Here is an 18,693-nt window from a genome sequence, read left to right as displayed (position 1 = left end):
ACTGACAAAGAAAAAAAGAGTGAGGATGCAAATAAAATCAGAAATGAGAAGGCATGCATTACCACATACCCTGAAAAAATAAAAGAAATCATAAGAGGATACTATGAACAACGACACGGCAACAAACGAGACAATTTAGATGAAATGGACAAATTCTTGGAGACGCGCAAACAAGCTACACTGACCCAGGAAGAAACAGATCTCAATAAACCAATCACAACTAAAGAGATTCAAACAGTCATCAAAAATCTTCCTAAAAAGAAAAGCCCAGGGCCAGATGGCTTCACGGAGGAATTTTATCAAACATTCCAGAAAAATATAACACCGATCTTGCTCAAACTTTTCCAAAAAACTGAGGAAAAAGGAACTCTATCTAACTCATCTCATGAAGCTAATATCATTTTAATATCAAAACTGGGTAAAGATGTTATAAGAAAGAAAAACTACAGGCCAATCTCCCTAATGAACATATACAAAAATTCTCAATAAAATATTAGCAAATCAAATCCAAGAGCACATTAAAAGGATTGTACACCATGACCAAGTGGGGTTTATACCAGGAATGCAAGGATGGTTCAACAAAAGAAAATCAATTAATGTAATACAGCACATTAACAAATCAAAAAGGGAAAATCACATGATCTTCTCAATTCATGTTGAAAAGGCATTCATCAAAATTCAGCATCCTTTTCTAATAATACTATTCCAAAAGATAGAAATCCAAAGGTAACTACCTCATCTGATCTGATGAGGTAAATATATCTGATAGAGGGAACATATCAAAAACTGATAGCCAACATCACACTCAATGGAGAAAGACTGAAAGCTTTCCCCCTAAGATCAGGTACAAGACAAGGATGCCTACTGTTATTCAACATTGTGCTAGAAATACTAGCTAGAGCAATCAGGCAGGACAAAGAAATAAAAGGCATCCAAATTCAAAAGGAAGAAGTAAAACTCTCATTATTTGCAGATGATATGATACTATAATTGGAAGATCCTACGAAATCCACAGCAAAGTTACTTGAGCTAATAAACAAATTCTGAAAGGTGGCAGGATATAAAATAAATGTGCAAAAATCAGTAAGATTTCTATACACAAGTAATGACCTAGCTGAGTAGTCAGTCAAGGAAAATATTTCACTCAAAAGAGCAACTAAAAGAATCAAATACTCAGGAATGAACTTAACTAAGGACGTAAAGGACTTGTACACAGAAAACTACATGATACTGCTAAGAGAAATCAAAGGAGATCTAAATAGGTGGAAAGATATTCCCTGCTCATGGATAGGAAGGCTAAATATAGTTAAGATGTCAATTCTCCCCAAATTGATCTACAGATTCAACACAGTACCAATCAAAATTCCAACAACCTACTTTGAAGATTTTGAAAAGCTAACTACCAAATTCATCCTGAAGGGAAAGAGACCCCAAATAGCTAAAAGCATTCTAAAAAAGAAGAAAGTGGGAAGATTAACACTCTCTGACTTTAAAACCTATTTTAAAGTCACAGTGGTCAAAGCAGCATGATACTGGCACAAAGACAGAAGCACCAACCAATGGAATGGAATCAAATCGAGACTGCAGAAATACATCACCAAATCTACGGTCAACTGATTTTTGACAAGGCCCTCAAATCCTCTGAACTGGGACAAAATAGGCTTTTCAATATCTGGGCATGGAAGAACTGGATATCAACAGCCTAAAAGAGGGCTCCTATCTTACACCCTACACAAAAATTAACTCAAAGTGAATCAAACACTTAAATATAAGAACTAGCACCATAAAACTTCTAGAAAAAAATGTAGGGAAACGTCTTCAAGACCTAGTAATAAGAGGTAGCTTCCTAAACTTTATAACTAAAGCACAAGCAACAAAAGAAAAAATATACAAATGGGAACTCCTAAAAACCAAATGCTTCTGCACCTCAAAAGACTCTGTCAAAAAAGGTGAAGCGGTAGCCAATTTAATGGGAGAAAATATCTGGAAATCACATATTGGACAAAGGTTTGATTGTCTGTGAATACAAAGAAATCATACCACTCAACAACAAAAGAACAAATAATCCAATTATAAAATGGGCTATAGATATGAATAGGCATTTTTCTGAAGAATAAATACAGATGGCTCAAAAGCACATGAAGAAGGGGTGAAAGTCTCCCTGGCAACATGGGAGAGGACTCCCAGGGAAGAATCCAGACCTGGCACTGTGCGATTGACAATTACATCCTGACCAAATAGGGGGAAAGAAGTGTAATTAATAAAGTATTAGTGGCGGAGAGAGTTCAACTAGAGTCAAGAGGCTACTCTGGAGGTTGCTCTTATGCAAGCTTCAGGTAGACCTTGCTACCTATCATAACCTGCCAACCCCCAACCAGGACCATTTTAGCCAATTCTAAAGAACACCTAGGGTAATTTATAAGATTCCTCAAGGGTTCCAGGCACTAGAGTAACTTGCCAGAAACCTACAACCTCCGGATGGGTACCTGGGCCAGATAAGTCCTGAAACCTAGCCCAGCCTCTCCAGAACATCAGATAGTTCCATCTCCTTACCTCATATTAGTGACAGACCCTTCCAATATCAAAAATTTAGAATTGCCAGAGCCCAGCATAATACCAATGGAAAGATCAAAGGTGATGGTGGAATTATACATAGAAGATAGTACTTAACAAATTAATATGAATGCCGAATCATTAAACTGATTATCTCTTTAAGTCTCCAGTATTTCAGAGTAGCTAGAAGTAAAAACCTAAAATTGTGAAATTGTAACCCATGTCAAAGTCTGAAATATGTTACAACTAATTGTGGTACTGTGCTTGAAAATTTATAGTTTTTTGTATATGCTATTGTTCACACACAAAAAAACAATAAAGAAGGAATTAAAAAGATTGTGATGATAAAAAAAAGTATTTAAGCCAACTAGCCTCTTATATTTTGGAGCAGCTAGAAGGAAAAATATGAAAGGATCGTATGGCAGCCCATGACAAACTCTGGGATCTAACCTGTAACCATTTTTTGAAGAGTGCTTTGAAAACTATTGCTTTTTTATATCTTTGCCTTGCATATATGTTATACTATACAATAAAAAAGCTAAAAAATAAAAAAAGAAAGAATGGAACAAACCAATGACACACAATAGAATCCAGAAATAGATTCATAAGTATATGGCTAACTGATGTTCAAAAAAGGTAGTAAGAAAATTCAGAGTAGAAATTTTTTTCCACAAATGGTGTTGGAACAATTGTCATATGAAAAACAAACAAAAAAAAAAATCTCCATATGCATAATACTTTGTACCCTATGCAAAATTAACTCAAAATTAATCATAGATCTAAATGTAAGACTTAAAATTATACTATTTCTGTGACCTTAAAAAAAAAAGCACATGAAGAGATGCTCATTTTCAATAGCTATGAGAGAAATGCAGATCAAGAATACAATGAGATATCACCTCACACTTATAAGAATGACTGCTATTAAACACACAGGAAACTATAAATGTTGGAGACGATATGGAGAAACTGGGACACTTATGCACTGCTGGTAGGAATGTATAATGCTGCAGCCAGTATGAAACTGTTTGGGCGGTTCCTTAGGAAACTAAATATCAAGTTGCCCTACAACCCAGAAGAGCTGAAAACAACAACACAAACAGATATCTGCACACCAATGTCCATAGCAGCGTTATTCACAATTGCCAAAAGATGGAAACCAAATGCCCATCAACAGACAAACGGATCAACAAAACAGGATATATACATACGATGGAATATTATGCAGCACTAGGATAAAATGACGTCCTTAAGCACATGATAAGATGGATGAGCCTTGAGGACATAATGTAGAGTGAAATCAGCCAGACACAAAAGGATAGATACTGTATGATTCCACTTTTCTGACAGGCATAAAGTTATAATCAGAGGTTTATAATACAGAATATAGGGGATGTAGAGATACATCCAATGTAAGGGAATAGATAGGACTGAAAGTGATTCTCTAGTGGGTCTAGAAGTAATATTACCATACTGAAGATGAACAAGATTGAAAGGGCTGTACAGACCTACGTGTCCCATTGATTCACACTAGAAATATGAATTAGTTCTCATAAGAATTACTTCAAAGATACGATTCTTGTATAAAGAGTGTCTAAGTCCAGGGTACAGGGGGAAACTGCTATTGCATGCTATGAGCTATGTTCAAAAGGAAACCACCAGCACTACCACAGCAACAGCAGAGGTAAATAATGGGGTGAGGGTTAAGAGGAGATTTAGATTTCCTATTTGGCGAGGGTGTGTTTATTGGTTTGCTTTTTCTTGGGAACAATGCAATTCTCTAAAATTGAAACTTCTGATGTACTGTGGACTTTGGGGCTTCTACATGGTGCCCGATGAATGCAGGTGGCTGAAGGATGCACTGACAGAGAAGGAGATTGGCAAATGATGGTGTATACTTATACTGGCAAACAATGGTGTATATTTATGAACGAAGGCTGTACTGCTACAAAAAGGAACAAAGTTATGAGGCATGCAACGATATGAATGAACACGTGGAACATTTGGTGAGACAAAATAAGCCAGAAACAAAAGAACAATTATGCTATGGTCACCTTTATAAAAGAAAACAGGGGTCTAGATTGTAAGCTTTTAGAGCAGACACATTAAGTCTGGAGTGGTGATTAGTATTTCTGGATTTTCAGAGGCTGTTCTATATATATAACCTGTTATTCAGAGATAAGAATGAAGCCAAACAGGTTGGGGTTAAAGTAATTCAGAACATAGGGGTAAGGAAGACAGTGTCTATATTTCAGAACCACACATACTCTTTGAGACCAATGGAAGAAAGTTTTATTTGATCTGGAGCTGAAATTTTCTGTAGTGCATAATCTAATTCAACCTATCTGAATAGTTTATTTGGACAACTGAAACACAGGAAGCACAGAATAAGAAAGAGATCTTTCAATCCTGTACAGATTATTGTAATGCCTGGAGACATCCTAGAGTATATTAAGCCGATAATCAAAAAGTATTGGCAAAGTCCCCTGAGGGAGGGGAAAAAGAATATGGAACTATTAAATCCTACCATCAGGGAATCCCCTGATACTGTGTCAAACTTTAGGGACATCCAAATCAATAGACCATGCCCTCCATTATGAGGCTTATTCTTGTGAAGCTTAGGTAGGTAGTGGAAAAGCTGAGACTACCTATAGGCATGCCTAACAGTTACTTCCGGAGGACCTCTGTTGTTTCTCAGATGTGCCCTCAGTCTCTGTAAGCCTAACTCTGCAAGTGAAATCACAGACCTAGCCCATGTATGCGAAATGACATAACAGGGGTAAAAGTCTCCCTGGCAATGTGGGAGACGACTCCCAGTGATGAATCCAACCTGGCACCATGGGATCAACAATTTCATCCTGATCAAAAGGGAAAAAAGAAGTGTAATTAATAAAGTGTCTGTGGCAGAGAGAGTTCAAACAGAGTTGAGAGGCTACTCTGGAGGTTGCTCTTACACAAGCTTTAGGTAGACCTTGGTACCTATCATAACCTGCCAACCCCCAACCAGGACCATTCCAGCCAACCCTAAAGAACACCTAGGGCAACATATAAGATTCCATAAGGGTTCCATGCACTAGAGTAACTTTCCAGAAACCTTCAAGTTCCAGATGGGTCCCCAGTCCAAATAAGTCCCAAAACTTAGTCCAGCCTCTCCATAACATCAGAGAGCTCCACCTCCCTGCCTCATATGAGTGCTAGAACCTTCTAATACCAAAAATTTAGAATTGCCATAGCCCAAAACACCCTAAAGAGAGGGATGGAAAGATCAAAGGTGATGGTAGAGTTATACATAGTAGGATTTAACAAATGAATATGAATGCTGAATCATTAAGTTGATATTTCTTTTAGTCTCCAGTATTTTAGAGCAACTAGAAGTAAAAACCTAAAATTATGAATTGTTTTCTATGTCAAAGTCTGAAACATATTCTACAACTAATTGTGGTGCTGTGCTTTGAAATTTATAGCTTTTTATATATATATATGTTATTTTTCACAAAAAAACAAAAAGAAGGAAAAAAGTCTACTGTGATGATAAAAAAGTATTTAAGCCCTCTAGCCTCCTATATTCTGGAGCAGCTAGAAGGAAAAATTTGAGAGGATCGTATGATAGCCCATGACAAACTCTGGGATCTGTCTTGTAACCACTTGTTGAAAAGTGCTTTGAAAACTGTTGCTTTTTTATTTCTTTGTTTTGTATATATATTATCCTATACAATAAAAAAAAATCACTTGCCTTAGCAGATTAGGACAACACAATGTTTCTGAAGTACCTCAAGAAAGTATTTTAGAAGCAGGTTTTGAAATCAGCCCCCCTTCTGCTTTTATAAAGCAATGTCTGCTAGAACCTTTATTTACTACTGCGTTTTTAAAATCCATTTTAACATAATTTGCCCTTTTAACCCACCATTCTCTATGAGACTTTGATCTTAATCAAGGTTTTGCCAACAACATTTTTCAGGAAAGTAGTCCCTGAAGATGAACTGTGTTCTACTCGTGATCCAAAAGAGAAATCAGTGAGCTGTAGATTCTAAGTAATACAATTACCTAAAATAGCACCGATGGTATCAGACGACTGTTGCCATTCTACCAGGCCTAACAGAACTATGACCTGGTACTGAATTCTCAGCATTTCTTAGCAAGACCTTCATTTTCAACTCCTTGAACTGGAGAGAAATGTTATATATTTAAAATTTTTCCTATTAAAAATCACTAAAGTATAAGTGAAATACTGAAGTTATACTATTAGTTATTTAATGATTCTATAAGTATAGGTCTAATATGTAAAATATAAAGCTAACCAGCAAAAGTAACACACAAATAATAGAAGGATATTTGGAAGACAATGTACCTACTGCAAACTGTGGACTACAATTAACTAGACTATCTTAATATTCCTTCATCAATAGTAACAAATATACCATACCATACTATGGGGCAACAACAGGGGGAAATAAAGGGTTAGATATTTTGGGTTTTCCTTTATATTTTTATTTTATCTTATTATTATTATTGGAATAATGAAAATGTTCAAAAATTGACTGTGCTGATGATGGCATAATTATGTGATGACATCAGTAGCCACTGATGGTATTCTTTGGATGGAAGAATGTAAATTTATCTCAACAAAAAATGCACTTTGAAAAAAAAACACGCACTCGTGGACAATAAATACTAAAAGATAATCTTAAATTTTTAAAGATATTCAAAGTTCCAAGGTCAAGTGAGAAAATTTCGAGTGGTAAGGCCAACCACTCTAACTTACCATCCACATTACCTGGCCACAATTCCTTGCCTTTCCATGCCTTCGAAATACCTAAGAATCCAATTCTTTCTTTTATTTTTTTGCAGATTTTATTGAGAAATATTCCTAAGTACACGACCAGTGTATCATATATCTTAAGTACACAATCAATATCTCACAATATCATCACTTAGTTGTGCAATCATCATCACACTCAATTTTAGACCATTTTCATTCTCCAAAATGAAAATTATCAGATAGGCACACACAAAAGAACTCAAACACCCCATATCCTTTATCTCCCCTTTTACTGACTAATATTTCATTTCTTTAAACACTTCTACTACTGCTTGCTTTAAGTTACAGAACACTGCCCAAGGGTCATTTTCTTTAGGAACCTTCCCTATTGTCCCTCCTCTGAGATTCCAAAGCAACCTGAATAAATTGTTATGACAACAGTAATCACACTATAATAAATATTTTATTGTCCATTGTCACTAGTGTATGAGTTCTAAACGTATCACTAAAAGTCTAGGTGCCCAAAGAGTTATCTCTACTTCAAACCTGATTACTGAGTCCCCAGGCCCATATATCCAATTGCCACTAAACATCTCTGCTTGCTTGTCTCACTCTCAAGTTTAGTAGGTCTCAAACTAAATTATAATCCATGCCCTACCTTCTCAGAAATTAACAAACAATTACTGGTTCCTGTCCCAGTATTCCCTCTTTCAGGCACAAGAACCCCTAACCCTAGAAATTGGAAGTGCTTTCCCTCTACTTAGGCTCTCAAATCTAATTCATAACCAGATCCTATCAATTCTAATGGTCAAATATTTGTCAAGCCCACCTACTCTATCATCGCCATTCTGGACTAACTCGTTTCAACTATTATAACAGATCAACTCATTGCCATTCAAAATGTAGGCTGTGGGTCAATACTGGCACACAAACTTGTTACTGTTCTAAGACAAGGTAAATACAGAAACTGAGAGTAAGCATTTAAAAGCATTCATAGCAATTTTACACGGCAATAACATCCATTTTATCATTTTGCAAAAGTACTAGTCTCCAATATTAGAAATTAAAACAAAACAAAACCAGTTGACTGAAGTAAGTTTGAGAAGCATTCAGTGGCCTAATTTTGACTCCCTATATCTATCCTTGCCTCTCTCCAATCTGTTCTAAACAGAGCAGCCAACTCATGTTTTACAGCAAAACTCTGAGTAAGTTATTCCATTGTTTAACATGCTTTGGTAGGTGTCCATTGCTCTCAGGATTAAATACAAATGCTTAGCAAGGATTTTGACTGCCATGGTTTGGCTTTGGTCTCATTTTGCATGACCCAACCTCATGTGCTAAGGTACAGCCCAGTTGTGATGGTCTGAAACTGTATATACTCCAGAAAAACATGCTCATAAAGTCAATCCATACAATGGTGTGGACCCATTGTAAATAGACCCTCTTAAGGAGGCTACTTCAGTTAAGCTGTGACCCATCTCCTTAGGACAGGTCTTAATCCTATTACTGGAGCCCTTTATAAAGTGAATGCTACAAAGAGAAAGCCATGGAAGAAAGAAGCTGAAACCAATGAAACCCAGAAGAGAGGGAGAAAACGAGAAGATGATCCCCTCATGCCTTGTCATGTAGCAGAGGAGCCAAGGATCACTGGCAGATTTTCAGAAAGAAAGCAACACCTTGATGATGTTATTTGGACATTTTTTCAGCCTCAAAACTGAAAGCTAATAAATTCCCATTGATCAAGCCGAACCATTTCATGGTATTTGTGTTAAGCAGCCTAGGACACTAAAATACCAGCTCCTACCAGACTTTCAGTTCTAGAAAGTTGAAATCACCTACATCACTTGAATAACTCCAGTCCACTGTTCAAGTTTCAGCTTAAAAGTCGTTTCTTCAGAGAAGCATTGCCTGACACCCCTGACAGATTAGAAGGCTTTCACTGAATATAATTTACTTTTGTGGCACTTATCCAAACTGTAATTACTGTTATTGTAACTATTTGTTTAGTTTATTCCCCAACAGACTTTTGCCTCCATCAGTACATAAATACCATCTTCCCATCAGCACATATTACCAGAGCCTAGTACAGAGCCTACACAGATCAAGTGTTCAATTAACTGTTTGCAAAATGAACAAATAATTCTAAGTTAGGTAAAAAAAAAAAAAAATGCTAAGCAGGACCACCAAATACAAATGCCTTCAATATTTTGTCATACAAAAGGCTTGGGGTAAGACCATGTGCCAAAAGTTAAATATCCTTTACTTTCCTAAACAACCTAAATACCACTGTGAAGATTTTTAGAAAGATGGAGAATCATGTCTAACGTAACCCAAGTAGAAGTGGAAGGTCTGAGAGTTAACAAAGGATAACAGACTATAGAGCCAGCTTACCTGGCTTCATTGCTTATTTAGCTATGTGATTTTGTGGAAATCAAGGAATCTCTGTTTCTCAGGTTTCCCATTTGTGAAATGAAAATTATAATGAAGCCTCTTTCAAATGACTGTAATGAGGTTTCAATGAGTTAATACATATATTTAAAAAAAACTTAAAACAGTACCTGGCACAGCACTTTATAAGTGCTAGATATTATTATCTTTAATTATATTACCAGTACTCACTTATAAAATAAATTTGTCTGCTTATTTGTTGTCTGTCAATATAAATTACCAAAAATTTAATGCACAGGGAGTGCATTATTATTCCCTGATGTAGCTTTTCTCCACAGGGATCTGCAATAGTTAAACCCTAAAGAAACTGACTTGAGGGTCTATTTTTTTCAGTTCTCCCAAGGATGGAACATAGCTAGTACCACTCTAGGTACATAGGAAATGAGTTATTTCATTACTCACTCTGGATGCCTTAGAGCATTAGGCCTTAATGTTCACTGGAACCCTGGCTGAGAAGGGCTGCTTGTATTCCCAATGCCTGACACCCAGTAGATGTTGAACAAATATTTTCGGAAAGAATGAACATTTACAAAACCAAAGGAAAAGGGCTCAGCATAGAGTAGATGCTAAATGTCATTTTTATTCCACTCCTTCAAAGTTCCTATAAACTTTAAAATTGTGAATCAGGGTGGGGGAGATATTTTTTTTCTTTAACCAGAGGTTGCTTGTTTTATTAAAGGCTAAAAATGCAGGAAAAAACAGACAGTAAAAAAGCCAAGAAATGAAGAAACCAACACTGGCAGCAACTACATGGAAGTAACATTAGAGGTAGAAGACAGGTAGAATTTGGATACACAGGGAAAAGAGCCAAATTATTCTATGCCAGAGAACAGTGAAAGCAAAAGAAGTTTCACACAAAATTGGGAGCATATTCTACTTGTGGTACAAAAATGATTTTAGGTTCTATATGGACAAACTTTTATTTTGATAGTTACATATGTAATTGTGATTTCAAATTTTTACTATTATAACAATACTGAATAGTACCTATACAAATTTTTTAAAGGAAGTCGTTTTATGGGAAATGTGACAAAAACTTTCAAAGTTTTACAAGACTGACAAAACAAAGACATGGTCATGTGAATGAAAGTAAGTTACAAGAGAGAAGTCATCAGTCTTCTGAATGAAGTCAAAGCTCTATCTTCGGTAGTAGTTCATGATTATGGTCAGATAACTGTGATGAATTTCATCAGCTTTGACTAATTTCTAACACTAAAATTCTTGTCTGTAAAACCCTCAATTTCTACCTTTGATGACTCGGCCACATTTTTTTTCTGCTACATTTTTCAATGTTATTTTTTCTCCAAACAAAAATAAAATAAAAAAATTTCTAAATTGAGATCTGAAATAGTAACTAACCTTTGTGTAGCCTGATAATTTACTTGGATATAGGGAGCTAAAACTCTATTTTTCAAACCAGATGGAATTATGTTATACAATGGTAAACTATAAATCATACCTACTCAAAAAAGGGGGTTAAAGAGAATACAGCTTCCCATTCTCACCCTGTTCGCTAATTAGAATTAACCTACCAATAGCCAAACCAAGTCAAGCAAAGAGATGATGATAAAAGCACTTACTAAACACTTACCATGTGCCAGGCACTATTCTAAGTATTGTAACTACATTAATTTATACTACTACGATCATCTTTCTAAGGCATATTAGTCTCCCTACAGTTGAAAAAATACTGAGGCACTGAGAGATCAAATAACTTGCCCAAAGCCAGAGCTGGTTGGTATATGGCAGGGGAGAGAGGCTTAGACCCTGGTAGTTTGGCTACAGAGTCTGAGCTCTTAACCACAAGGCAACATTTTCCCCAAGAATGGTGGGATAATTATTTGAAATATTCCACCATCCCATTATAGGAGGAGAGAGATAATTTTCCAAGGTATGAACATTTAAGTTTCCAGTCCATGAAACAGTGTGAAGGGTATCATAGAAAAGTAGACAAACTAAGCATAGGATTATTAAAATACAGACAAAGCTTCAAAAGCTTCAAGAGGATGGCTGAATGACACTGTCCACAATTATGAATGACCGCGAAGTCAAAAGTTGAGATAAGCAGAAGGTGAGTCTTATTTCTACTATGCTCTGTGACTGCTTTGAAGGAGACAATCCTACCATCCCTTTATGTGAGAGCCAGTACTGAAAAACTTAAAATGAGGAATTAGGAGAAAAGGTTAACAGAAGTGGGCAAAAAGGGGAAGTCAAGACTTGAACCCTGGACCCCTGAGTTAAGTGGCTGTAACCTGGTCAATATGAACAAGAATTTTTGAGGAGGAAAGTCCGTGCTCGGAGGGGAGTGGAAAGCACAACCATTGGAGTGGAAGTAATGGGTGGTGTAGCGAGCTGAGAACTCACCCTAAAATGCACTAACCGATACGACTGTTTCAAAAGCATGATTTTGGAATAAGAAGGCATTATGCGGACGCAGGTGTTATTTTTGGGGGGAAGCAGTTTTTCAGCTTTGAGCATTCTTCAGAGTGAATAGGAAAAGAGAGAAGATATATAGGGGTGGCGGTGGATATACAGGTATAAATGAGGAGGTAGAACGGCAAGAGGGGAAGAAAGAGCCAGGCCCGTGGACGAAGCTAAGGGGATAATGGGAAATTGAAGTGGGTGTGAGGGATTGGGGGGGGAGCATCCTCAGAGGAAGTAAAGCTGCGGAAGGGACTTGGAGGCGAGGGCAGTGTAGGGGCGGAGGATGGGGCTGGGGATCCGGAGGTAGCCCCTGAGAAGGCCGAGGGCACGCAGCCGGGGTGGAGGTCCGGAGCCAAGAGAAGAGGTGCACGAGGTGGGGGAGGGGGCCGCCCGGCGCAGCACACTCCAGAGCGGGGAGTGGGCGGCTAGGAGCGCCACAGGGATCTCGGAGGAGGAGGGGCGCTTACCCGGACGTGCAGGGCGGCGGCGAGCACTCCCGGTGGCCGCTCCGCTACGGCTGAGGCGGCGGCCGCGGCGGTCCCGGGAGCCCGAGTCTGCGGCGGCGGAGGTGATGGCGGCGACTCCCTGTGGCGGCCGCCTCCGCCGAACCGCATCCCTCCTTCCCTCCCGGCCCGCCCTTCTTCCCTATCTCTCGCTCCTAAACTTCTTCCCCGGGATAAACAAACGCGCCCCCAGGGGCGGCCGCCTTCGCCGCTCCCGCCCCCACGCAGCCCCCCGCCCCCCCTGTCCCGGGCCCGTCCGGGCTCCGGCTTCCGAGTTGCGACTCCTGCCCCAGCCCGCCAGGGCGCGTGCGCGCGGCGGCTCCGAGGCTCTTCCTCCCTCCCTCCAGCGCCGGGCACTTCCGGGCATGCCCGATCCGCCGCCGAGTTTTGGGAGTCGTCGCCGCCCCCCTGACCCTGCGCGCCAGGCCGGGTGGGCTCGGTTTCGTGGAGTGCTCTTAGAGGGGAGAGGAAGACCCTCGCCTTACCGCGATCCCTCACCGGTCCCCTTTAAAACTTTCCTGGCGAAAAGGCCCAGTGATGATTTACCGCCTAATTGGTCTAGTTCACGTAGGGTGCGAAAGACTGCAACCGGTTCTGCGCACGATTTTCTTGGGGCTGTACCAGTCCACCAAAGTCCAACTTTTCCTGAGCCCATGCAGCGAGCCCAGAACTATGTGAACGGTTAAAACAGAAAACAACAGTTTACAGTCGCCAACAAGAAATGAAGAGAGCAGTGCGGGTAGACAGGTGAGGTGCCACAGTGCAGCGGTTTCCAGTTGGACGAAATGAACAGCGTTTCTGGCCTAGGAAAGGAGGGAGCGGCCCGGGATGCTTGGAAAGCACAGAAGAGCCACTGCATCCCAGGACTGGGCAATGGTAATAAAGCTGTATCTAAACAAATGTCTGGAGAGATGAAGGGACTGCCTCACGGCCTTTAGTTAAAGGGGTGCCAAAGAACTTTTCTTACTCGATTTAGTTCCCCGGAGTGCTTCTTGAGGGACCAACAATTCAGGCTTTGTCACAGCAGACATGAATATCTTTCAAGGACCTCATCTCCTTTTTACCTTGCCCATTAACTTCTGATAAGATCACTACCTGCTTTCCCAAGAAAAACAGGAGGAAGGACCACATTTATGAAGTATTTACTGTACGTCAAGCACGGACTTGAATGTTTTGTTTTTTAATCTCTCGGTTTCTCAACAACTCTATGGTAGAAATTATTCCCAATTGACAAATTAAGAAATTAAGAAACAAATGTTAAGTAACTTAGCAAGGGTTACTGAGGTTTGAATACCGAAAAGGCAAATCCCCTTCAAATTAATACTGCACTGGCAGTCTTATTATCATGTGTCATATAGAGCCAGTGCCAAAGGTGTTCAGAAAAGGAAAAGATCAGCATCAGCAGAGTTCAAAGATCTGCCCTCATAAAAGGTGTGGGATTTGGACTCAGCTTGGTGAAATCTTTATGCAAATCAAGGAACTCCAAGAGTTGAAACCTGAAGTGGAAGTGAGCATTGTGTGCTGAGACTAATGGGGAGAGAAAATATTTAACACAGACATTTCACCACCACTAAATACAAACAAACAAAAAATAGTTCAGATTATTTTTTAGACTCATTGTGGGTCTATGTTAACTTTATGCCATGTGAAAGAAAACAGTGAAAATTACGTATAATTTTTGACCCGGCCTTTTAACTATTTTAACACCTTAATATTAGGTCATGATGTCTCACTCATAAGTTTATAATTGTTGGGCATCTACTAAATGTAATATGCTCAAAGGAATCAAATTATAATGAGTCCTCATCTTGTGATGACCCACTCACACTTAAGTGGGTCCTGGTCTGATAAACTTCCATCATAAGGATGTCAAATTGCTCTTCAGAATAATCTCAAAAATTTTCTCCGACGTTTGAGCTCCTTGCAGTAAGTAGTAGAATATGCCTTTTCTCTCTTTCCTGCAGTTTTTGGTGATTTTTTCCACTGATAAAGTAATAGAGTAATAATAAATAGTAATAGTTAACATGGCTTGTAAATAACTTTAACAAAATTGGTGGTTTAGTAGAGTGAAAAATGACTTCATGACCAGAATGCTTAGATTAAAGCTTGGTGCTGTGTTACCAGCCACCTAAAGAACAACCTTTCTTGATTGGATTTTCTACTTAATTGGCTATCTATTGGAAAACTAGACTTGTTAGGCTAGGTGTTAGTTTATTGCTTCCATAAATAAATTTTAAAAATAGAAAGAGAAATGTCAGCAGTGTGCCTACAACAGCCATGTCTCAGGCTTGCATCACTTAAGGCATTAACCATTAGCATCATCCAGTTCTTTGACTCCAAGAAATTTTCTGATGTTAATTTGTCTGCTCATTGTCAATTTTCTATAGGAAATTGATTGTTCAGACTTTTCGATTTATGTGGCTGACTTGGAAGATCTATTTCTTATTGAATTTAGCAAGTTGGTAATTAGTAAAGATCAGTGCAGCCATTCTCTGAGCCTGATGAGCACAAATGAGCACCAGTTTTTGGCCCCTTTAGACCCAGTCCCGTGAGACTCTGCCTGAGGAGCCAACCAAGCCTCCCACTTTGATATTTTAGTGACTGCATTATTTTATTCCTCTTTCCTAAATTAAATGTCATAGATGCTCCCTTTTCATGGCTGGGTATGCACAATGGACCCACCACCGCCTTACATGCCACCACCTATTTTGTATTATCATTTTCCAATTCTAATGGTCAAAATTTAAAGCATGCAGATGTGCAGATTAGGGGAAAACAATCACAAATCCGTGAATTATCTTCCATTTAAGGTCAATAGGTAGTAATATGTTTGTTCACAAACATGTTTTATTTTGTGAATCCTAAATAATACAGTAATGTACTTATCACTTGCTGTCCCTAGCTATTTTGCGCATACTTCAACCCTTTTTAATCTGGTCCAACAAGCCCTTCTCTGCTGGTGGCCTGTTTTCTGCATACTTTTCTAACCATTATCCCTTCTAGTCTAAAACTTTTTTCAAGAGAACCAAACTCGGTACTGACTTCCATAAGGTAACACTTGTGATCAGACATTTGAAATGACATCTAGCATTTGGAATTATTATGACAAAAAAAGAACGATTCATGTGCTAATTATTTTTCACTGTTATGAATATTAGGCCTTTTATGTAGAAGAAAACACTAAAAACCTTATGCTTAGAAGATATTGTACATATAATTTCATTTTCTCTTTCTATGTCTCCATCTCTGTTGTTTCTTCCTTTGGCTTCTCTTTTCACCTTGCTTGTGAATTCCTAGTTTGTAGTACTTTTATATTACATGATATTCACTTTCTAAGGATATAAATAACTTCAGAACTCAAGCAGCACATGTATAACACGTGTGTAAATATGCCTGAAGCAAAAAGAGCCAGTACATTTGATGAACTTAATCACTCAGAAATCATTCCCGTAGAACTGAAGACAGGATCCACCCAGAATTCTGAGAGCAGGATTATTTCTAAGTCCTTCATTGGCACTCTACTCTCATGTTCCCAGCCACTTAAGTCAAATATTTCAGAATGTGCTCTTGTTCTAAATGAAATATAAATCCATATGTTTGAAGTTCTCGGTCCTTTGGATAATCTGTGCGGTTAAATCTTCTGTAGGAGAGATCACTTTATTGTTTTTCTTCTCTCATCATATGAAGAGTTGAGCTGAGTTGACTTGTTGACAATAGTTAATTTTATAGCCATTCAATTAAATATTAATTTTAAGCAAGTCTGAATATTTTTAAGGCTATCAAAATGCCAGTAATCCCTAGATAGTGCCCAGTGAATTGCTAATAACACACATCCACCTGAGGAATGTGTCATCTTGGACAAATCTAGTTCACCCAACCAGCAAGTCCTCTGTTGATAAAGCAATAGAAGGAAAAACAGTAAAAATGATCTCTTCTGCCAGATTATCCAGAGTCCCTATAGTTCCCTCTTGATGTCTCCTGGTGACTCTTATCCTAGGTCATTTACAGTTGCTGGAAGTCTTTTACTGTGCCAAGATCCATGAGGTCACTGCTGCCATGATCTATTCCCTTACTACCTGCCTCTTCTTCAGCTTGGTCAGCTAAGCTCTCCCTCTGCTAATGCCCTGGCCCTGACCCTTCTTTGCTGTCAGGTAGTCTGAGAAGTTGAGGTTGACTCTGGACCATGGAGATAGTCTCAAGGGAAGCCTAGACCTCTTCACCCTGCTCTCCAGCCAGAGGTCACCAGCCTCTGCAGCAGCCCCAAGTGGCTCTAGAGGTATAGCCACTCAGGCTCCTCTGAGGCCTCTTTTATCTCTGCTCAGTCATCACAATGTCTCTGGGTCAGGGTCTGTGGTCCCCTCCCAGGGAGACATACTCTTCTCCCTCTATCAGAGAAATTTCTTGCTAGAGGAGTTTAAACACCTGCCCTTGAGGCAACCTCTGGATTGTTTCATCTAAAACCTTCTTCCCTCATAATTGGGGCCACTTCAGCAGTTCCATTGCCTATTTCTCTGGACACACCAGTGGCCCTGCCTCCATGGTAGTAATCTCAGATCATCTCCTATTTCATTCAGATGAAGTCACTCCTCCTAAGGGGAAGGTATATAGAATTAGGCCCTACTCCTGGACCAGCAATCTAGAAGTCCAGACTCATTGATTGAGCTCCTCTGGTGTTCCTGGGATTGACTTGTAGCCAATCAGGCACCAGATGAACCCAGGAGCCTTGGAACTTCTGCACCTCCAGGTTCCTTGTTTGGCTGATTTTCTACTGCTTTGCTGCCTTAGAAGGACTAAACTCCTCTCAGTCCTCACTTCTCTTCTGCCTCCTCCCTGCTTTAGAAGCTAAGCCCTGCTGTCCAGATTTTGCCAATTCTGCATTCATATCCCTGCTCAACAGAGTGGCCACCTGCTTCCAGATGGTTCTCTCTGCTATTCGCAGCCCTTTGCTGCCAGACTGCCTGCCTGATTGGAAACCCTCGTATGACCAGTTCCAAAATAGAAACCAGAGTGCACCATCTCCAGGGGCACCATACCCGTACTCCTAACACCGGTCAAGCCTAGCCTCTGCAGCTTTGCCAGACACTACTCCCTAGCCTTCTATCTCTTTCCACTCCCACCCCCAGCTCCATTTCTGGCACTAGTAATTTGGACTTTTGCCTTTAAAAACTCCTTGCCTGCTCAGCCTTACCAAGTTTTTAACACACTTTGGCCTTTCCTGAGTGAACTGTCATGTCAAGTAGAAGATGGACCGATTCATAAACCCCGGATATTCTTACTTTTAGAGGCTTCATCCCACATCATATCAAGCACTGGAATATATAGCCATATCCCCACATGAAAAATAAATGTTTTGTTATGAAAAATTAAAGAGATTGATACAATTTCCCTCTTGAAATATTAATTTCATTTTGCAGTTTCCTTTGTGTTTTATAGCCACTACACTTTATTTTCTGGCTTTCAAACAATTTTTAAAACCTGGGATATCTGGTGGGCCCTGTGTACTATGCCTTTAGTGAGAACCTAAGCCCTAAAGAATTCAAAAAATAATCACTCTGGGAGGAAGTTAAAAATTTCTACACCTCTCTGTGACTCAGATTCAAACCTCCTACCCTACCCCCATCTCTTAAATCTCTCTCTTCTCCAGTTTTATAACTGGACTTCTGCTCCATCCCCTACCTCAGTCATCTGCCTCTTGCCAGGACTGCTCAGAGACTCCCCTTATTCCCAATGCCAATGGCCTGCTTGGATTTCAGAACATCACCAACCCTTGAATTCCCTTTCACAGCATTCCTGCATCTCTAAGGACCCTCATTTATTGTAATGAACCCCACATCCTGGTGCCCCCATTCAGAGGATGGCTGCTCTGAATTATGGCATTTGTTTGCTTGGCCCTGTAGATAATGATATTTGCCTCAAATTGGACACTACAGTCTGCAACTGCATCCAGCTATCTTGGCAGCTATGCTACTCCAAAAGATAGTCTAGCACTGCATTTAGACACCTCAT

General features: G+C 39.4%; 1 protein-coding gene across 1 annotated transcript in view; it reads right to left on the bottom strand.

Annotated features, from left to right (window-relative positions):
- The window catches only part of SPOPL (speckle type BTB/POZ protein like), a 69,532-nt gene extending 56,631 nt beyond the window's left edge, over window positions 1–12,901 (bottom strand). The window contains exon 1 of the mRNA XM_077153682.1: window positions 12,652–12,901. The gene's annotated coding sequence lies outside the window, so the exon portion shown is untranslated. The remainder of the gene's footprint in view (window positions 1–12,651) is intronic.
- Between the last annotated feature and the right edge of the window lie 5,792 nt (window positions 12,902–18,693).

Source organism: Tamandua tetradactyla, chromosome 3, assembly GCF_023851605.1.
Source record: "Tamandua tetradactyla isolate mTamTet1 chromosome 3, mTamTet1.pri, whole genome shotgun sequence".
NCBI classification, from domain to species: Eukaryota; Metazoa; Chordata; class Mammalia; order Pilosa; family Myrmecophagidae; genus Tamandua; species Tamandua tetradactyla.
This window is presented reverse-complemented; position numbering and strand designations above follow the sequence as displayed.